The following is a 20,431-nucleotide window of genomic DNA, read 5'->3' on the forward strand; positions in this document are numbered from 1 at the left end:
AGTGGCCGCCTGGACGATGGTGCGCAATCGGCGCCCGCCACTGCTGGGGCCACCCCCCCCCCCCACCCCACCCCCTGCCAGCTGATCGAACTGTGGACACCTGGAACAGTGAGTAATGCCCTTATGGCACTAGTGGTAAGCTGGGAGGGCGCTGAAGGGGTGGTCTTTTAGCGCGCATCTGCGCCTGGTCGCACACAGGATGGGCAATTTGGAGCACTGGACCGCAGTGGGCGGCCACTATTGTCCTGTATTGTATGGCTCAGGGAAGCGGCCTGCTTCCCCTAAACTGACTATATATCCATCCTGTCGAACTTGTGCTTAGCACACACTGCCCCTTGAACAAAGTAAGAATGTTCCTCTCTCTTGAGAGTATGGACGGTGGCCCGTTCTGCCACTGCCCTTTTGGTATTTTAGTGGGGTTAGCCCGCTGTTGGTTGTTGTTCTTTACTGTTTTTTTCCCTGTCCTTATGTTTTCCCAAACTTTGCTGAGTGTAATGTGGGGGGTGGGAACGGACGAGCTGGGAGAGCCACTGCTGGGGCCTTTGGTGATGCCGCTGCTATTGGGAGGGTCAGGGGGGAATGTGTATTGCTGAAATGTCTGACATAAAAATATGCACGTGGAACATTAGAGGTATGCACACACCCGCGCGCAGGTACCAAATCTACTCCTACTTGAAGAGGCAGAACGTGCAGGTCGCGCTATTGCAGGAAACACACCTGAGTGGGGCGGAGGTGACAGCGCTGAGGCGGAGATGGAGGGGACAACTGTATGCCACTGAATACTCCTCGTACGCCCGCGGGGCACTGCTATGGGTAAAGCCGGGAACCCCCTTCGTAATGTCGGACGTACACATAGATGCGGAGGGGAGGTATGTCCTGGTGAAGGGTCGCATAGACGGGCAACCAGTGGTCCTGGCGTCCATTTACGCTCCAAACACGGATCAGGGCACCTTCCTGGCGCGTATCTCAGGGAAATTAGCGCCCTGGCACGGCGTCCCATGGATCCTGGGGGGCGACTATAACGCGGTACTAGACCCGGTGCTGGACCGTTCGGTCCCGCCGAGGCCAGAGGCGACATCCCAGGGGGCCACGAGGGCACTCACACAGTGGGCGACGCAGTGGGGTCTGAAAGATGCATGGCGTGCGCACAATCCGAACACTAGGGTGTACTCATACTTCTCGGGAGCGCATGCATTACATGTTCGCCTCGACAGATACATGGTGTCAGCGGATATGTTGCCCCATATCACTGACTCACAATACCTGGGTAGGACACACTCCGACCACAACCCCCACACACTGCACATGGCCTGGGAACGCCCGCGCCCGCCAATCCCCACGTGGCGACTGCAACCTGCATTACTGCTAGATGCCCCCTTTAGAGATTCCCTGCAGGCCAGAGTAGCGCAATACTTCGAAGACAACTCAGATACAGCATCCTCCCCGAGAGTAGAGTGGGACGCATTCAAGGTGGTGGTACGGGGACATTGCTTGAGCACTCAGGGGAGCATACGGTGGAAGTTGGAGGAGGACTTGCGCAGGGTGGAGGCGGACCTGCTCGGCGGGGAGCAGGAGGCGGTGGAAGGTGCAGGTGACCGGCTGCAGGCGGCCCGGGCGGAGCACGAAACGCTACTGGAACGGCTGCGGCACGTCAACTTTGCGGCCCATTCGGCGCGAGTGCACCAGCACGGTGACAAGCCCGGCAGGTTATTGGCCTGGTTAGTCAGACAGGAGGAACGCACGGAGCCGGTCTCCGTCATCCGCACGGCTGAGGGAGAACTAGTGTACACCCAAAATAGGATACACCAAGCGTTTGTGGGACACTACCGGGCCCTATACAAGTCGCAACTGAGAGTAACTGCGGCCTACATAGCAGAATACCTGTCGGACATCCCGCTGCCCTCCCTTATAGGCTCACAGCAGGACGCCCTGGGGGCGCCATTCTCCGCGGACGAAATACGCGAGGCCATCTTCGCACTGTCCAACGGCAAATCACCTGGCCCGGATGGACTGCCCGCCGAATTTTTTAAGGCGTGTTCAGATACGCTGGTTCCGGAGTTGCTCAAGTTGTATAATACAGCAATGGAAGAATCAGCACTCCCAGACTCGCTCAACGAGGCAAACTTGGTCTCGCTGCTGAAGCCGGGCAGAGATGGCGCACTCATGGGGTCCTATAGGCCGTTGGCCATGCTAAATACTGATTATAAAATTTTCACCTCACTCCTGGCCCGCCGCCTGGCCCTGGAGGCACCTACTCTGGTACACGCCGATCAAAATGGCTTCATGCCGGCGCGGAGCACGTCTCGTAATCTACGCCGCCTCTTCCGGATTCAGGAAGCGGCTCTGACGCATTGGCCTAGGTCGGGGTGCCTGGTCCTGGATCTGGAGAAGGCCTTCGATTCGGTAGAATGGCCATACCTGGGAGCCGTGCTGGACAGATTTGAGGTGGGAGATGCATTTGCCGACATGGTCGGTCTGCTCTACCAGAGACCCAGTGTCCGAGTGAGGACGGGAAGGCTACTGTCGGAGAAGATCGGGGTGCGTAGAGGCACCAGGCAAGGCTGCCCCCTATCCCCCCTCCTCTTCTCCTTAGCCATCGAACCACTAGCAGCTCTGCTACGGGACAGAGGAGCGGAATGGGGGATCCCATTGGCTGACGGAACGCACATAGTCTCACTCTACGCAGACGACCTGCTGCTTTATGTGCGGGACCTCACCGCGGTGCCTGCCGAGCTATCGGACGTCTTCCAGACCTTCGCAGAGGTCTCGGGCCTCAGGGTCAACTGGGCCAAGTCCGGGGCATACTCGTTTAGCCGTGATCAGGAGGAATGCGATGTGCATCTTGGAGGGGCCAGGCTCGCTTGGTACCCGACCACGTTTAAATACCTAGGACTGCACATCTATAGAGACCCACAGGACTTACTGGAGGGCAACCTGGTGCGCGCCATTTCTTCTCTGCGAGCTCAGATCTCCTTCTGGAAAACCCTTCCGCTAAACGTGCCCAGCCGCATCGCTCTCACTAAAATGATAGCGCTCCCTAGGCTGCTATACTACTTCGCGAATATCCCCACGTATGTCCCCACGCGGATATTCCGCGATCTGGAATCAATGCTTCGTGGCTTGATCTGGAACACGGGGCGACCTCGAGTGGCGCTGGCTAAACTGTACTCCCCGACCGCGGAGGGAGGATTGGCTGTCCCCAACATGGAGCTGTATTACTTGGCCGCACAGCTCCAATGGGTGACGTACTGGCTCAGCGATGCACATCTGGACGATACGGCCACTGCGGACTACCAGTGGACGCATCCCCAGACCTGCGCCCTGTTTCATCCATTGACCAAGGGACCCCGTCCCCTGCCTATGCATGTGGCCGTGGCCCGCAAATGTTTTCTCCGCAGCCTGAAGCTGACGCAAAATACCAGGCCATATGCTCCCGCCCTCCCCCTGCTGGGCACCCCCAGGAGGAGCGGGATGGTTACGCAGCGCAATCTGGACCACTGGGTCACGGCTGGAGTAGAGACCATGGGTGACCTGTATTCTGACGGAGCCCTGCTCTCATTTGCGGAGTTATCTGACACCACGGGACTCCCGGCCGGGCAGTTCCTACTCCATGCGTCGGTACTGCGGGCATACACTGACTACTGGGGTGACATCCAGGATGAACCGCCGATGCACCACCTGGTCCAATATCTACATGTAATGGGCAGAGGCTCGCACATCACGCATTGGTTGGCGCAGGCGCTTCTCATCCACACGCAAAAACCCACGCAGCAGATTAGGGCTAAATGGGCGGCGCACCGTGGGAGGGATTGGATGGACAAGGAATGGAACCTAGTACTAGCTAGCCCAGTGAACATCCCCCGCAATTCCCGCTTCCGAGTCATCCAACTGTACATCTTGCACCAGGCATACCTAACGCCAGATAGAATAAACAGATACTTCGCGATCGACACTGCCGTTTGTCCCAGATGTGACCTGTTAGGCGCAGATATCCTGCACATGCTTTGGCACTGCCCAACCCTGACCACGTACTGGGGGGAGGTGACCTCACTCCTGAACCACAGCACGGGCCCGGGCCTGCCGGACACGTGGGAGGCGTGCATTCTCGGCCTCTATAAAAGGACCAAGCTGAACAAAACGCAGGCTCGGTTCTGGGATCTGGGCCTCGTTACGGCCAAATGGCTGATTACGCGACACTGGAAACGGCGGGAACCGCCCACCCCGAAACACTGGTTCGCATCCTTTACAAACTGGGCCGGGGCGGAAGGCACGGCGCTCCACCGGGAAGAAATAGCGGGCCTGCGGCAATTCCCGATAGCTCAGCTCTGGGATGGCATCCTGGGGTCCCTGAAGGGGGAGGGCACTGTCAGAGGGCTCACGTAGACTGGGTGAAGCCGGAGGTGGATCACAGGGGCTAATGCTGTATCGCAGGAATCATCGCAAGTGGCGCCCCCCCCCACCCCCCCCCCCCCTGACACAGACAAGAAACAGCCAGCGCGTAAACCTCGGATACGACCCAACGCCCACACAGGCGCCCATCAGCGGCAATTGCCCAGCAGCGCGCCCCAAGCACAAAGCTGCTGACATCGCCCCCGCAAGCACACTCCACCCCCCCCCCCCACCCACTATCACATATATGTTTACATGTTTGTAGTATCGGACCCCTGCTCACGGACGGTGGCCTCTCTGACCCCTCGTGTTGGAGTCGGCAGAAGCCGCTGACGGCACTACAGATGGCGACTACAGGCGTAGACGCTGATAGCCACACCGACAGCGAGGCTCCTCCACCTGAAGGCCACATGCTCCACTAACAAGGCCGGCGGCCGACGACACACTATGGCCCGCAGGGGCTGCCCCACTCCAAGTTCAGGCACACTTGCGCACCCGCACCTCTGACCTCCAGTTGCACTGTAACAGCATCGGCAAACAACACACCGTACAGAGGTGACACCTACAAATACCGTGCTAGTGGGACGGACTTCGAGTGGGGAAACCGCGATAGGAACATTGGGACACACCGATACGAACTGTTTTGTTGATTTCATGGCTCAGTTCTAGAAAAAAATGAAAAATAAGGCGTCATTTATGGACTTTTCCTTTCTTGACTTAAGAAAATGTGACTATCTTCTCCATGTCCTAGCACACCGGGGACACAAGGGGCGCAATGACATGCCCTTTTTATGATGGCCCACACCCCCACGATTCACCGTTCATTTGCAGCCGGCCCGCAGGGTTGTAGCCTTTGCTATGTGTACTGTACCTTTGAACATTAATAAACGTCTTAAAAAAAAAAAAAAAAAAAAAAAATAAGACCAATGCCTCTACATACAATGATTGTTTTGAAACATTCTTAAAGGGGAAGAGGTTTTTACGTGACACATTATCATTTGATGATGGTGGTGAAGTATGATTGTTTTTTGGCCAAATTACGATGGAAAAACATTTCTACATACCACTACAATTCGGTATTTGGAAGTAACACCCAAACACCCCTTTCAAGTACCTTTGATTTAATACATCAAAAAAAGCCACTTTGTGCTTGCAACTGGCCTGATTCTTCAGACCAGCCTTCTTGCAACTGCAACGAGGGTTTGTACATCTTGCACGTAGGCAGAGCTTTCAAGGAGAAATTAAATAGTTCCTACGTTGCACTAAAATGAAGTGCTTCAAACAAGCACATACTTTTAATGCACAGGGAGAAGCTGGAATATATGTAAGACTGAGGACACAGGTGAAATGAGAAATAGACTGACTGCATCGCTGCACAGTATTCTAAGCCATTTCTTTAGTGCGATTCAAGAGAGCACCAAACAGTATAACAAATTTGTCAATTTGTTTCATAGTCCATTCCCTTTCTTTAGTGCTGTAAAAGGAAGAGCCAAATTCCAAAATAGATCAATGATCTTTCAGAAATTTCCCAAAGGGAATACCAAGCCGAGTGTTAAAACTCCATTTACTCACAGGTTTTGAGCAGCAAACTATGTAATGCTATTAAAGTGCAATATCCAAGGGAACACTGACTCTGTCAAAGATGATCCAAAAGGAATTGATGAAAAGTCCCAACTTCAAACAACAGAATCAAAATAGTCTGAGGGGACACCCGGATTTGAACCAGGGACCTCTTGATCTGCAGTCAAATGCTCTACCACTGAGCTATATCCCCAGCTTTTCAGTTAAATCAGAATGACATAATATCAGTACATCATGAAAGAGTGAGAGGATCATGCTAAGTTGTGCCGGAAAGTACAGGCTTGAAACTGTGGAACAGGAGAAGTAGCAGTTAATATTATTTATTAAAGGAAAGCTGTATCATTTAAAAAACGGATTACTTTGTTTCATTGCTATTTTATTTGAATAGGCAGTGGTACATAAGACCAATGCCTCTACATACAATGATTGTTTTGAAACATTCTTAAAGGGGAAGAGGTTATTACGTGACACATTATCATTTGATGATTGGTTACCACAATCACCAAGATGGTGGTGAAGTTTGATTGTTTTTTGGACAAATTACGATGGATAAACATTTCTACATACCACTACAATTAGGTATTTGGAAGTAACACCCAAACACCCCTTTCAAGTACCTTTGATTTAATACATCCAAAAAAGCCACTTTGTGCTTGCAACTGGCCTGATTCTTCAGACCAGCCTTCTTGCAACTGCAACGAGGGTTTGTACATCTTGCACGTAGGCAGAGCTTTCAAGGAGAAATTAAATAGTTCCTAAGTTGCACAAAAATGAAGTGCTTCAAACAAACACATACTTTGTATGGACAGAGAAGAGATGGAATATATGTAAGACTGAGGACACAGGTGTAATGAGAAATAGATTGATTGCATAGCTGCCCAGTATTCTAAGCCATTTCTTTAGTGCGATTCAAGAGAGCACCAAACAGTATAACAAATTTGTCAATTGGTTTCATAGTCCATTCCCTTTGTTTAGAGCTGTGAAAGGTAGAGCCGAATTCCAAAATAGATCAATGATGTTTCAGAAATTTCCCATAGGGAATACCAAGCCCAGTGTAAAAAATGCAGTTACTCACAAGTTTTAATCAGCAACACTGTAATGGTATTAAAGTGTAACATCCAAGGGAACACTGACTCTGTCAAAGATGATCCAAATGGGATTCATGAAAATTCCCAACTACAAACAGCAGATTCAAAATAGTATGAGGGGACACCCGGATTTGAACCAGGGACCTCTTGATCTGCAGTCAAATGCTCTACCACTGAGCTATATCCCCAGCTGTCAGCCAAGATCAGAATGACAATATATCAGTACATCATGAAAGAGTGAGAGGATCATGCTAAGTTGTGCCGGAAAGTACAACCTTGAAACTGTGGAACTGTAGAAGTAGTTCTTAATATTATTTATTAAAGGAAAAATGGATCATTAAAAAAAATATATGTATTTGTTTGATTGGTATTTTATTTGAATAGGCAGTGGTACATAGGACCAATACCTGCACTTAAAATGTTTGTTTTGAAACATTCTCAAAGGGGAAGAGGTTTTTACGGGATACCTTATTGTTTCATGTTTGGTTACCACAATCACTCAGATGGTGATGAAGTATGATTGTTTTGGGCCACATTACGGTGGAAAAACATTTCTACATACCACTACAATTCGGTATTTGGAAGGTACACCCAAACACCCCTTTCACGGACCTTCGATTTAAAACATCAGAAAAAGCCACTTTGTGCTTGCAAATGGCCTGATTCTTCAGGCCAGCCTTCTTGCAACTGCAACAATGGTTCGTACATCTTGCACGTAGACAGAGCATTTAAGGAGAAATTAAATAGTTCCTATGTTGCACAAAAATGAAGTGCTTCAAACAAGCACATACTTTGGATGCACAGGGAAAAGGTGGAATATATGTAAGACTGAGGACACAGGTGAAATGAGAAATAAACTGACTGCATCGCTGCACAGTATTCTAAGCCATTTCTTTAGTGCGATTCAAGAAAGCACCAAACAGTATAACAAATTTGTCAATTTATTTCATAGTCCATTCCCTTTCTCTTGTGCTGTAAAAGGAATAGCCAAATTCCAAAATAGATCAATGATCTTTCAGAAAGTTCCCAAAGGGAACACCAAGCCGAGTGTTAAAACTGCATTTACTCACAGGTTTTGAGCAGCAAACTCTGTAATGATATTAAAGTGCAATATCCAAGGGAACACTGACTTTGTCAAAGATGATACAAAAGGAATTGATGAAAAGTCCCAACTACAAACAACAGAATCAAAACAGTCTGAGGGGACACCCGGATTTGTACCAGGGACCTCTTGATCTGCAGTCAAATGCTCTACCACTGAGCTATATCCCCAGCTTTGTAGTAAAATCAGAATGACATAATATCAGTACATCATGAAAGAGTGAGAGGATCATGCTAAGTTGTGCCGGAAAGTACAGGCTTGAAACTGTGGAACAGGAGAAGTAGTCCTTAATATTATTTATTAAAGTAAAACTGGCTCATTTAAAAAACAGATTAATTTGTTTCATTGCTATTTTATTTGAATAGGCAGTGGTAAATAAGACCAATGCCTCTACATACAATGATTGTTTTGAAACATTCTTAAAGCGGAAGAGGTTTTTACATGACACATTATCATTTGATGATTGGTTACCACAATCACCGAGATGGTGGTGAAGTATGAATGTTTTTTGGCCAAATTACGGAGGAAAAACATTTCTACATACCACTACAATTCGGTATTTGGAAGGAACACCCAAACACCTCTTTCAAGTACCTTCAATTTAATACATCAAAAAAAGCCACTTTGTGCTTGCAACTGGCCTGATTCTTCAGACCAGCCTTCTTGCAACTGCAACGAGGGTTTGTACATCTTGCACGTAGGCAGAGCTTTCAAGGAGAAATTAAATAGTTCCTACGTTGCACAAAAATGAAGTGCTTCAAACAAGCACATACTTTTAATGCACAGGGAAAAGGTGGAATATATGTAAGACTGAGGACACAGGTGAAATGAGAAATTGACTGACTGCATCGCTGCACAGTATTCTAAGCCATTTCTTTAGTGCGATTCAAGAAAGCATCAAACAGTATAACAAATTTGTCAATTTGTTTCATAGTCCATTCCCTTTCTTAAGTGCTGTAAAAGGAAGAGCCAAATTCCAAAATAGATCAATGATCTTTCAGAAATTTCCCAAAGGGAATACCACGCCGAGTGTTAAAACTCCATTTACTCACAGGTTTTGAGCAGCAAACTCTGTAATGCTATTAAAGTGCAATATCCAAGGGAACACTGACTCTGTCAAAGATGATCCAAAAGGAATTGATGAAAAGTCCCAACTACAAACAACAGAATCAAAATAGTCTGAGGGGACACCTGGATATGAACCAGGGACCTCTTGATCTGCAGTCAAATGCTCTACCACTGAGCTATATCCCCAGCTTTTCAGTAAAATCAGAATGACATAATATCAGTACATCATGAAAGAGTGAGAGGATCATGCTAAGTTGTGCCGGAAAGTACAGGCTTGAAACTGTGGAACAGGAGAAGTAGTCCTTAATATCATTTATTAAAGTAAAACTGGATCATTTAAAAAACAGATTAATTTTTTTCATTGCTATTTTATTTGAATAGGCCGTGGTACATAAGACCAATGCCTCTACATACAATGATTGTTTTGAAACATTCTTAAAGGGGAAGAGGTTTTTACGTGACACATTATCATTTGATGATTGGTTACCACAATCACCGAGATGGTGGTGAAGTATGATTGTTTTTTGGCCAAATTACGATGGAAAAACATTTCTACATACCACTACAATTCGGTATTTGGAAGGAACACCCAAACACCCCTTTCAAGTACCTTCAATTTAATACATCAAAAAAAGCCACTTTGTGCTTGCAACTGGCCTGATTTTTCAGACCAGCCTTCTTGCAACTGCAACGAGGGTTTGTACATCTTGCACGTAGGCAGAGCTTTCAAGGAGAAATTAAATAGTTCCTAATTTGCACAAAAATGAAGTGCTTCAAACAAACACATACTTTGTATGGACAGAGAAGAGATGGAATATATGTAAGACTGAGGACACAGGTGTAATGAGAAATAGATTGATTGCATAGCTGCCCAGTATTCTAAGCCATTTCTTTAGTGCGATTCAGGAGAGCACCAAACAGTATAACAAATTTGTCAATTGGTTTCATAGTCCATTCCCTTTGTTTAGAGCTGTGAAAGGTAGAGCCGAATTCCAAAAAAGATCAATGATGTTTCAGAAATTTCCCATAGGGAATACCAAGCCCAGTGTAAAAAATGCAGTTACTCACAAGTTTTAATCAGCAACACTGTAATGTTATTAAAGTGTAACATCCAAGGGAACACTGACTCTGTCAAAGATGATCCAAATGGGATTCATGAAAATTCCCAACTACAAACAGCAGATTCAAAATAGTATGAGGGGACACCCGGATTTGAACCAGGGACCTCTTGATCTGCAGTCAAATGCTCTACCACTGAGCTATATCCCCAGCTTTTCAGAAAAATTAGAATGATATAATATCAGTACATCATGAAAGAGTGAGAGGATCATGCTAAGTTGTGCTGAAAGTACAACCTTGAAACTGTGGAACTGTAGAAGTAGTTCTTAATATTATTTATTAAAGGAAAAATGGATCATTAAAAAAAATATATGTATTTGTTTGATTGGTATTTTATTTGAATAGGCAGTGGTACATAGGACCAATGCCTGCACTTAAAATGTTTGTTTTGAAACATTCTCAAAGGGGAAGAGGTTTTTACGGGATACCTTATTGTTTCATGTTTGGTTACCACAATCACTCAGATGGTGATGAAGTATGATTGTTTTGGGCCACATTACGGTGGAAAAACATTTCTACATACCACTACAATTCGGTATTTGGAAGGTACACCCAAACACCCCTTTCACAGACCTTCAATTTAAAACATCAGAAAAAGCCACTTTGTGCTTGCAAATGGCCTGATTCTTCAGGCCAGCCTTCTTGCAACTGCAACAATGGTTCATACATCTTGCACGTAGGCAGAGCATTTAAGGAGAAATTAAATAGTTCCTACGTTGCACAAAAATGAAGTGTTTCAAACAAGCACATACTTTGGATGCACAGGGAAAAGGTGGAATATATGTAAGACTGAGGACACAGGTGAAATGAGAAATAGACTGACTGCATCGCTGCACAGTATTCTAAGCCATTTCTTTAGTGCGATTCAAGAAAGCACCAAACAGTATAACAAATTTGTCAATTTATTTCATAGTCCATTCCCTTTCTTTAGTGCTGTAAAAGGAAGAGCCAAATTCCAAAATAGATCAATGATCTTTCAGAAAGTTCCCAAATGGAACACCAAGCCGAGTATTAAAACTGCATTTACTCACAGGTTTTGAGCAGCAAACTCTGTAATGATATTAAAGTGCAATATCCAAGGGAACACTGACTCTGTCAAAGATGATCCAAAAGGAATTGATGAAAAGTCCCAACTACAAACAACAGAATCAAAATAGTCTGAGGGGACACCCTGATTTGAGCCACGGACCTCTTGATCTGTAGTCAAATGCTCTACCACTGAGCTATATCCCCAGCTTTTCAGTAAAATCAGAATGACATAATATCAGTACATCATGAAAGAGTGAGAGGATCATGCTAAGTTGTGCCGGAAAGTACAGGCTTGAAACTGTGGAACAGGAGAAGTAGTCCTTAATATTATTTATTAAAGTAAAACTGGATCATTTAAAAAACAGATTAATTTATTTCATTGCTATTTTATTTGAATAGGCAGTGGTACATAAGACCAATGCCTCTACATACAATGATTGTTTTGAAACATTCTTAAAGGGGAAGAGGTTTTTACGTGACACATTATCATTTGATGATTGGTTACCACAATCACCAAGATGGTGGTGAAGTATGATTGTTTTTTGGCCAAATTACGGAGGAAAAACATTTCTACATACCACTACAATTCGGTATTTGGAAGGAACACCCAAACACCCCTTTCAAGTACCTTCGATTTAATACATCAAAAAAAGCCACTTTGTGCTTGCAACTGGCCTGATTCTTCAGACCAGCCTTCTTGCAACTGCAACGAGGGTTTGAACATCTTGCACGTAGGCAGAGCTTTCAAGGAGAAATTAAATAGTTCCTACGTTGCACAAAAATGAAGTGCTTCAAACAAGCACATACTTTTAATGCACAGGGAAAAGCTGGAATATATGTAAGACTGAGGACACAGGTGAAATGAGAAATAGACTGACTGCATCGCTGCACAGTATTCTAAGCCATTTCTTTAGTGCGATTCAAGAGAGCACCAAACAGTATAACACATTTGTCAATTTGTTTCATAGTCCATTCCCTTTCTTTAGTGCTGTAAAAGGAAGAGCCAAATTCCAAAATAGATCAATGATCTTTCAGAAATTTCCCAAAGGGAATACCAAGCCGAGTGTTAAAACTCCATTTACTCACAGGTTTTGAGCAGCAAACTATGTAATGCTATTAAAGTGCAATATCCAAGGGAACACTGACTCTGTCAAAGATGATCCAAAAGGAATTGATGAAAAGTCCCAACTACAAACAACAGAATCAAAATAGTCTGAGGGGACACCCGGATTTGAACCAGGGACCTCTTGATCTGCGTTGAGTCTTGGCAGGCGGTGAAGGCAGGCAACCGGGACGGCACTCCCAGGACGGCAGAAAGGACAAACCTTTTATTAAAGGAAAGCTGTATCATTTAAAAAACGGATTACTTTGTTTCATTGCTATTTTATTTGAATAGGCAGTGGTACATAAGACCAATGCCTCTACATACAATGATTGTTTTGAAACATTCTTAAAGGGAAAGAGGTTTTTACGTGACACATTATCATTTGATGATTGGTTACCACAATCACCGAGATGGTGGTGAAGTATGATTGTTTTTTGGCCAAATTACGATGGAAAAACATTTCTACATACCACTACAATTCAGTATTTGGAAGTAACACCCAAACACCCCTTTCAAGTACCTTTGATTTAATACATCAAAAAAAGCCACTTTGTGCTTGCAACTGGCCTGATTCTTCAGACCAGCCTTCTTGCAACTGCAACAAGGGTTTGTACATCTTGCAGGTAGGCAGAGCTTTCAAGGAGAAATTAAATAGTTCCTAAGTTGCACAAAAATGAAGTGCTTCAAACAAACACATACTTTGTATGGAAAGAGAAGAGATGGAATATATGTAAGACTGAGGACACAGGTGTAATGAGAAATAGATTGATTGCATAGCTGCCAAGTATTCTAAGCCATTTCTTTAGTGCGATTCAAGAGAGCACCAAACAGTATAAAAAATTTGTCAATTGGTTTCATAGTCCATTCCCTTTGTTTAGAGCTGTGAAAGGTAGAGCCGAATTCCAAAATAGATCAATGATGTTTCAGAAATTTCCCATAGGGAATACCAAGCCCAGTGTAAAAAATGCAGTTACTCACAAGTTTTAATCAGCAACACTGTAATGGTATTAAAGTGTAACATCCAAGGGAACACTGACTCTGTCAAAGATGATCCAAATGGGATTCATGAAAATTCCCAACTACAAACAGCAGATTCAAAATAGTATGAGGGGACACCCGGATTTGAACCAGGGACCTCTTGATCTGCAGTCAAATGCTCTACCACTGAGCTATATCCCCAGCTGTCAGCCAACATCAGAATGACAACATATCAGTACATCATGAAAGAGTGAGAGGATCATGCTAAGTTGTGCCGGAAAGTACAACCTTGAAACTGTGGAACTGTAGAAGTAGTTCTTAATATTATTTATTAAAGGAAAAATGGATCATTAAAAAAAATTATGTATTTGTTTGATTGGTATTTTATTTGAATAGGCAGTGGTACATAGGACCAATGCCTGCACTTAAAATGTTTGTTTTGAAACATTCTCAAAGGGGAAGAGGTTTTTACGGGATACCTTATTGTTTCATGTTTGGTTACCATAATCACTCAGATGGTGATGAAGTATGATTGTTTTGGGCCACATTACGGTGGAAAAACATTTCTACATTCCACTACAATTCGGTATTTGGAAGGTACACCCAAAAACCCCTTTCACGGACCTTCGATTTAAAACATCAGAAAAAGCCACTTTGTGCTTGCAAATGGCCTGATTCTTCAGGCCAGCCTTCTTACAACTGCAACAATGGTTCGTACATCTTGCACGTAGGCAGAGCATTTAAGGAGAAATTAAATAGTTCCTACGTTGCACAAAAATTAAGTGCTTCAAACAAGCACATACTTTTAATGCACAGGGAAAAGGTGCAATATATGTAAGACTGAGGACACAGGTGAAATGAGAAATAGACTGACTGCATCGCTGCACAGTATTCTAAGCCATTTCTTTAGTGCGATTCAAGAAAGCACCAAACAGTATAACAAATTTGTCAATTTGTTTCATAGTCCATTCCCTTTCTTTAGGTCTGTAAAAGGAAGAGCCAAATTCCAAAAAAGATCAATGATCTTTCAGAAAGTTCCCAAAGGGAACACCAAGCTGAGTGTTAAAACTGCATTTACTCACAGGTTTTGAGCAGCAAACTCTGTAATGCAGTTACTCACAAGTTTTAATCAGCAACACTGTAATGTTATTAAAGTGTAACATCCAAGGGAACACTGACTCTGTCAAAGATGATCCAAATGGGATTCATGAAAATTCCCAACTACAAACAGCAGATTCAAAATAGTATGAGGGGACACCCGGATTTGAACCAGGGACCTCTTGATCTGCAGTCAAATGCTCTACCACTGAGCTATATCCCCAGCTGTCAGCCAAGATCAGAATGACAATATATCAGTACATCATGAAAGAGTGAGAGGATCATGCTAAGTTGTGCCAGAAAGTACAACCTTGAAACTGTGGAACTGTAGAAGTAGTTCTTAATATTATTTATTAAAGGAAAAATGGATCATTAAAAAAAATATATGTATTTGTTTGATTGGTATTTTATTTGAATAGGCAGTGGTACATAGGACCAATGCCTGCACTTAAAATGTTTGTTTTGAAACATTCTCAAAGGGGAAGAGGTTTTTACGGGATACCTTATTGTTTCATGTTTGGTTACCACAATCACTCAGATGGTGATGAAGTATGATTGTTTTGGGCCACATTACGGTGGAAAAACATTTCTACATACCACTACAATTCGGTATTTGGAAGGTACACCCAAACACCCCTTTCACGGACCTTCGATTTAAAACATCAGAAAAAGCCACTTTGTGCTTGCAAATGGCCTGATTCTTCAGGCCAGCCTTCTTGCAACTGCAACAATGGTTCGTACATCTTGCACGTAGACAGAGCATTTAAGGAGAAATTAAATAGTTCCTATGTTGCACAAAAATGAAGTGCTTCAAACAAGCACATACTTTGGATGCACAGGGAAAAGGTGGAATATATGTAAGACTGAGGACACAGGTGAAATGAGAAATAAACTGACTGCATCGCTGCACAGTATTCTAAGCCATTTCTTTAGTGCGATTCAAGAAAGCACCAAACAGTATAACAAATTTGTCAATTTATTTCATAGTCCATTCCCTTTCTCTTGTGCTGTAAAAGGAATAGCCAAATTCCAAAATAGATCAATGATCTTTCAGAAAGTTCCCAAAGGGAACACCAAGCCGAGTGTTAAAACTGCATTTACTCACAGGTTTTGAGCAGCAAACTCTGTAATGATATTAAAGTGCAATATCCAAGGGAACACTGACTTTGTCAAAGATGATACAAAAGGAATTGATGAAAAGTCCCAACTACAAACAACAGAATCAAAATAGTCTGAGGGGACACCCGGATTTGTACCAGGGACCTCTTGATCTGCAGTCAAATGCTCTACCACTGAGCTATATCCCCAGCTTTTTAGTAAAATCAGAATGACATAATATCAGTACATCATGAAAGAGTGAGAGGATCATGCTAAGTTGTGCCGGAAAGTACAGGCTTGAAACTGTGGAACAGGAGAAGTAGTCCTTAATATTATTTATTAAAGTAAAACTGGCTCATTTAAAAAACAGATTAATTTGTTTCATTGCTATTTTATTTGAATAGGCAGTGGTAAATAAGACCAATGCCTCTACATACAATGATTGTTTTGAAACATTCTTAAAGCGGAAGAGGTTTTTACATGACACATTATCATTTGATGATTGGTTACCACAATCACCGAGATGGTGGTGAAGTATGAATGTTTTTTGGCCAAATTACGGAGGAAAAACATTTCTACATACCACTACAATTCGGTATTTGGAAGGAACACCCAAACACCTCTTTCAAGTACCTTCAATTTAATACATCAAAAAAAGCCACTTTGTGCTTGCAACTGGCCTGATTCTTCAGACCAGCCTTCTTGCAACTGCAACGAGGGTTTGTACATCTTGCACGTAGGCAGAGCTTTCAAGGAGAAATTAAATAGTTCCTACGTTGCACAAAAATGAAGTGCTTCAAACAAGCACATACTTTTAATGCACAGGGAAAAGGTGGAATATATGTAAGACTGAGGACACAGGTGAAATGAGAAATTGACTGACTGCATCGCTGCACAGTATTCTAAGCCATTTCTTTAGTGCGATTCAAGAAAGCATCAAACAGTATAACAAATTTGTCAATTTGTTTCATAGTCCATTCCCTTTCTTAAGTGCTGTAAAAGGAAGAGCCAAATTCCAAAATAGATCAATGATCTTTCAGAAATTTCCCAAAGGGAATACCACGCCGAGTGTTAAAACTCCATTTACTCACAGGTTTTGAGCAGCAAACTCTGTAATGCTATTAAAGTGCAATATCCAAGGGAACACTGACTCTGTCAAAGATGATCCAAAAGGAATTGATGAAAAGTCCCAACTACAAACAACAGAATCAAAATAGTCTGAGGGGACACCTGGATATGAACCAGGGACCTCTTGATCTGCAGTCAAATGCTCTACCACTGAGCTATATCCCCAGCTTTTCAGTAAAATCAGAATGACATAATATCAGTACATCATGAAAGAGTGAGAGGATCATGCTAAGTTGTGCCGGAAAGTACAGGCTTGAAACTGTGGAACAGGAGAAGTAGTCCTTAATATCATTTATTAAAGTAAAACTGGATCATTTAAAAAACAGATTAATTTTTTTCATTGCTATTTTATTTGAATAGGCTGTGGTACATAAGACCAATGCCTCTACATACAATGATTGTTTTGAAACATTCTTAAAGGGGAAGAGGTTTTTACGTGACACATTATCATTTGATGATTGGTTACCACAATCCCCGAGATGGTGGTGAAGTATGATTGTTTTTTGGCCAAATTACGATGGAAAAACATTTCTACATACCACTACAATTCGGTATTTGGAAGGAACACCCAAACACCCCTTTCAAGTACCTTCAATTTAATACATCAAAAAAAGCCACTTTGTGCTTGCAACTGGCCTGATTCTTCAGACCAGCCTTCTTGCAACTGCAACGAGGGTTTGTACATCTTGCACGTAGGCAGAGCTTTCAAGGAGAAATTAAATAGTTCCTAATTTGCACAAAAATGAAGTGCTTCAAACAAACACATACTTTGTATGGACAGAGAAGAGATGGAATATATGTAAGACTGAGGACACAGGTGTAATGAGAAATAGATTGATTGCATAGCTGCCCAGTATTCTAAGCCATTTCTTTAGTGCGATTCAAGAGAGCACCAAACAGTATAACAAATTTGTCAATTGGTTTCATAGTCCATTCCCTTTGTTTAGAGCTGTGAAAGGTAGACCCGAATTCCAAAATAGATAAATGATGTTTCAGAAATTTCCCATAGGGAATACCAAGCCCAGTGTAAAAAATGCAGTTACTCACAAGTTTTAATCAGCAACACTGTAATGTTATTAAAGTGTAACATCCAAGGGAACACTGACTCTGTCAAAGATGATCCAAATGGTATTCATGAAAATTCCCAACTACAAACAGCAGATTCAAAATAGTATGAGGGGACACCCGGATTTGAACCAGGGACCTCTTAATCTGCAGTCAAATGCTCTACCACTGAGCTATATCCCCAGCTGTCAGCCAAGATCAGAATGACACTATATCAGTACATCATGAAAGAGTGAGAGGATCATGCTAAGTTGTGCCGGAAAGTACAACCTTGAAACTGTGGAACTGTAGAAGTAGTTCTTAATATTATTTATTAAAAGAAAAATGGATCATTAAAATAATATATGTATTTGTTAGATTGGTATTTTATTTGAATAGGCAGTGGTACATAGGACCAATGCCTGCACTTAAAATGTTTGTTTTGAAACATTCTCAAAGGGGAAGAGGTTTTTACGGGATACATTATTGTTTCATGTTTGGTTACCACAATCACTCAGATGGTGATGAAGTATGATTGTTTTGGGCCACATTACTGTGGAAAAACATTTCTACATACCACTACAATTCGGTATTTGGAAGGTACACCCAAACACCCCTTTCACGGACCTTCGATTTAAAACATCAGAAAAAGCCACTTTGTGCTTGCAAATGGCCTGATTCTTCAGGCCAGCCTTCTTGCAACTGCAACAATGGTTCGTACATCTTGCACGTAGGCAGAGCATTTAAGGAGAAATTAAATAGTTCCTACGTTGCACAAAAATGAAGTGCTTCAAACAAGCACATACTTTGGATGCACAGGGAAAAGGTGGAATATATGTAAGACTGAGGACACAGGTGAAATGAGAAATAGACTGACTGCATCGCTGCACAGTATTCTAAGCCATTTCTTTAGTGCGATTCAAGAAAGCACCAAACAGTATAACAAATTTGTCAATTTATTTCACAGTCCATTCCCTTTCTCTTGTGCTGTAAAAGGAATAGCCAAAATCCAAAATAGATCAATGATCTTTCAGAAAGTTCCCAAAGGGAACACCAAGCCGAGTGTTAAAACTGCATTTACTCACAGGTTTTGAGCAGCAAACTCTGTAATGATATTAAAGTGCAATATCCAAGGGAACACTGACTCTGTCAAAGATGATCCAAAAGGAATTGATGAAAAGTCCCAACTACAAACAACAGAATCAAAATAGTCTGAGGGGACACCCGGATTTGAACCAGGGACCTCTTGATCTGCAGTCAAATGCTCTACCACTGAGCTATATCCCCAGCTTTTCAGTAAAGTCAGAATGACATAATATCAGTACATCATGAAAGAGTGAGATGATCATGCTAAGTTGTGCCGGAATGTACAGGCTTGAAACTGTGGAACAGGCGAAGTAGTCCTTAATATTATTTATTAAAGTAAAACTGGCTCATTTAAAAAACAGATTAATTTGTTTCATTGCTATTTTATTTGAATAGGCAGTGGTACATAAGACCAATGCCTCTACATACAATGATTGTTTTGAAACATTCTTAAAGCGGAAGAGGTTTTTACATGACACATTATCATTTGATGATTGGTTACCACAATCACCGAGATGGTGGTGAAGTATGAATGTTTTTTGGCCAAATTACGGAGGAAAAACATTTCTACATACCACTACAATTCGGTATTTGGAAGGAACACCCAAACACCCCTTTCAAGTACCTTCGATTTAATACATCAAAAAAAGCCACTTTGTGCTTGCAACTGGCCTGATTCTTCAGACCAGCCTTCTTGCAACTGCAATGAGGGTTTGTACATCTTGCACGTAGGCAGAGCTTTCAAGGAGAAATTAAATAGTTCCTACGTTGCACAAAAATGAAGTGCTTCAAACAAGCACATACTTTTAATGCACAGGGAAAAGGTGGATTATATGTAAGACTGAGGACACAGGTGAAATGAGAAATAGACTGACTGCATCGCTGCACAGTATTCTAAGCCATTTCTTTAGTGCGATTCAAGAAAGCATCAAACAGTATAACAAATTTGTCAATTTGTTTCATAGTCCATTCCCTTTCTTTAGTGCTGTAAAAGGAAGAGCCAAATTCCAAAATAGATCAATGATCTTTCAGAAATTTCCCAAAGGGAATACCAAGCCGAGTGTTAAAACTCCATTTACTCACAGGTTTTGAGCAGCAAACTCTGTAATGCCAATAAAGTGCAATATCCAAGGGAACACTGACTCTGTCAAAGATGATCCAAAAGGAATTGATGAAAAGTCCCAACTACAAACAACAGAATCAAAATAGTCTGAGGGGACACCCGGATTTGAACCAGGGACGTCTTGATCTGCAGTCAAATGCTCTACCACTGAGCTATATCCCCAGCTTTTCAGTAAAATCAGAATGACATAATATCAGTACATCATGAAAGAGTGAGAGGATCATGCTAAGTTGTGCTGGAAAGTACAGGCTTGAAACTGTGGAACAGGAGAAGTAGTCCTTAATATTATTTATTAAAGTAAAACTGGATCATTTAAAAAACAGATTAATTTTTTCATTGCTATTTTATTTGAATAGGCCGTGGTACATAAGACCAATGCCTCTACATACAATGAT

At 42.9% G+C, this 20,431-nt stretch overlaps 12 non-coding genes across 12 annotated transcripts; all 12 read right to left on the bottom strand.

Annotated features, from left to right (window-relative positions):
* Positions 1 to 6,091: 6,091 nt before the first annotated feature.
* Positions 6,092 to 6,163, bottom strand: TRNAC-GCA (transfer RNA cysteine (anticodon GCA)). Its single transcript has one exon. It is a non-coding gene; the product is annotated as a tRNA-Cys (tRNA).
* Positions 6,164 to 7,174: 1,011 nt separating this feature from the next.
* On the bottom strand, positions 7,175 to 7,246 carry TRNAC-GCA (transfer RNA cysteine (anticodon GCA)). The gene has a single exon. It is a non-coding gene; the product is annotated as a tRNA-Cys (tRNA).
* Positions 7,247 to 8,258: 1,012 nt separating this feature from the next.
* On the bottom strand, positions 8,259 to 8,330 carry TRNAC-GCA (transfer RNA cysteine (anticodon GCA)). Its single transcript has one exon. It is a non-coding gene; the product is annotated as a tRNA-Cys (tRNA).
* Positions 8,331 to 9,342: 1,012 nt separating this feature from the next.
* TRNAC-GCA (transfer RNA cysteine (anticodon GCA)) lies at positions 9,343 to 9,414 on the bottom strand. The gene has a single exon. It is a non-coding gene; the product is annotated as a tRNA-Cys (tRNA).
* Positions 9,415 to 10,425: 1,011 nt separating this feature from the next.
* On the bottom strand, positions 10,426 to 10,497 carry TRNAC-GCA (transfer RNA cysteine (anticodon GCA)). Its single transcript has one exon. It is a non-coding gene; the product is annotated as a tRNA-Cys (tRNA).
* A 3,091-nt stretch (positions 10,498 to 13,588) lies between these two features.
* On the bottom strand, positions 13,589 to 13,660 carry TRNAC-GCA (transfer RNA cysteine (anticodon GCA)). The gene has a single exon. It is a non-coding gene; the product is annotated as a tRNA-Cys (tRNA).
* Positions 13,661 to 14,708: 1,048 nt separating this feature from the next.
* Positions 14,709 to 14,780, bottom strand: TRNAC-GCA (transfer RNA cysteine (anticodon GCA)). Its single transcript has one exon. It is a non-coding gene; the product is annotated as a tRNA-Cys (tRNA).
* A 1,012-nt stretch (positions 14,781 to 15,792) lies between these two features.
* On the bottom strand, positions 15,793 to 15,864 carry TRNAC-GCA (transfer RNA cysteine (anticodon GCA)). Its single transcript has one exon. It is a non-coding gene; the product is annotated as a tRNA-Cys (tRNA).
* A 1,012-nt stretch (positions 15,865 to 16,876) lies between these two features.
* Positions 16,877 to 16,948, bottom strand: TRNAC-GCA (transfer RNA cysteine (anticodon GCA)). The gene has a single exon. It is a non-coding gene; the product is annotated as a tRNA-Cys (tRNA).
* Positions 16,949 to 17,959: 1,011 nt separating this feature from the next.
* TRNAC-GCA (transfer RNA cysteine (anticodon GCA)) lies at positions 17,960 to 18,031 on the bottom strand. The gene has a single exon. It is a non-coding gene; the product is annotated as a tRNA-Cys (tRNA).
* A 1,011-nt stretch (positions 18,032 to 19,042) lies between these two features.
* Positions 19,043 to 19,114, bottom strand: TRNAC-GCA (transfer RNA cysteine (anticodon GCA)). The gene has a single exon. It is a non-coding gene; the product is annotated as a tRNA-Cys (tRNA).
* Positions 19,115 to 20,126: 1,012 nt separating this feature from the next.
* TRNAC-GCA (transfer RNA cysteine (anticodon GCA)) lies at positions 20,127 to 20,198 on the bottom strand. Its single transcript has one exon. It is a non-coding gene; the product is annotated as a tRNA-Cys (tRNA).
* Positions 20,199 to 20,431: the final 233 nt, after the last annotated feature.

Source organism: Lissotriton vulgaris, chromosome 1_1 (genome assembly GCF_964263255.1).
Source record: "Lissotriton vulgaris chromosome 1_1, aLisVul1.2, whole genome shotgun sequence".
In the NCBI taxonomy this organism is placed as follows: Eukaryota; Metazoa; Chordata; class Amphibia; order Caudata; family Salamandridae; genus Lissotriton; species Lissotriton vulgaris.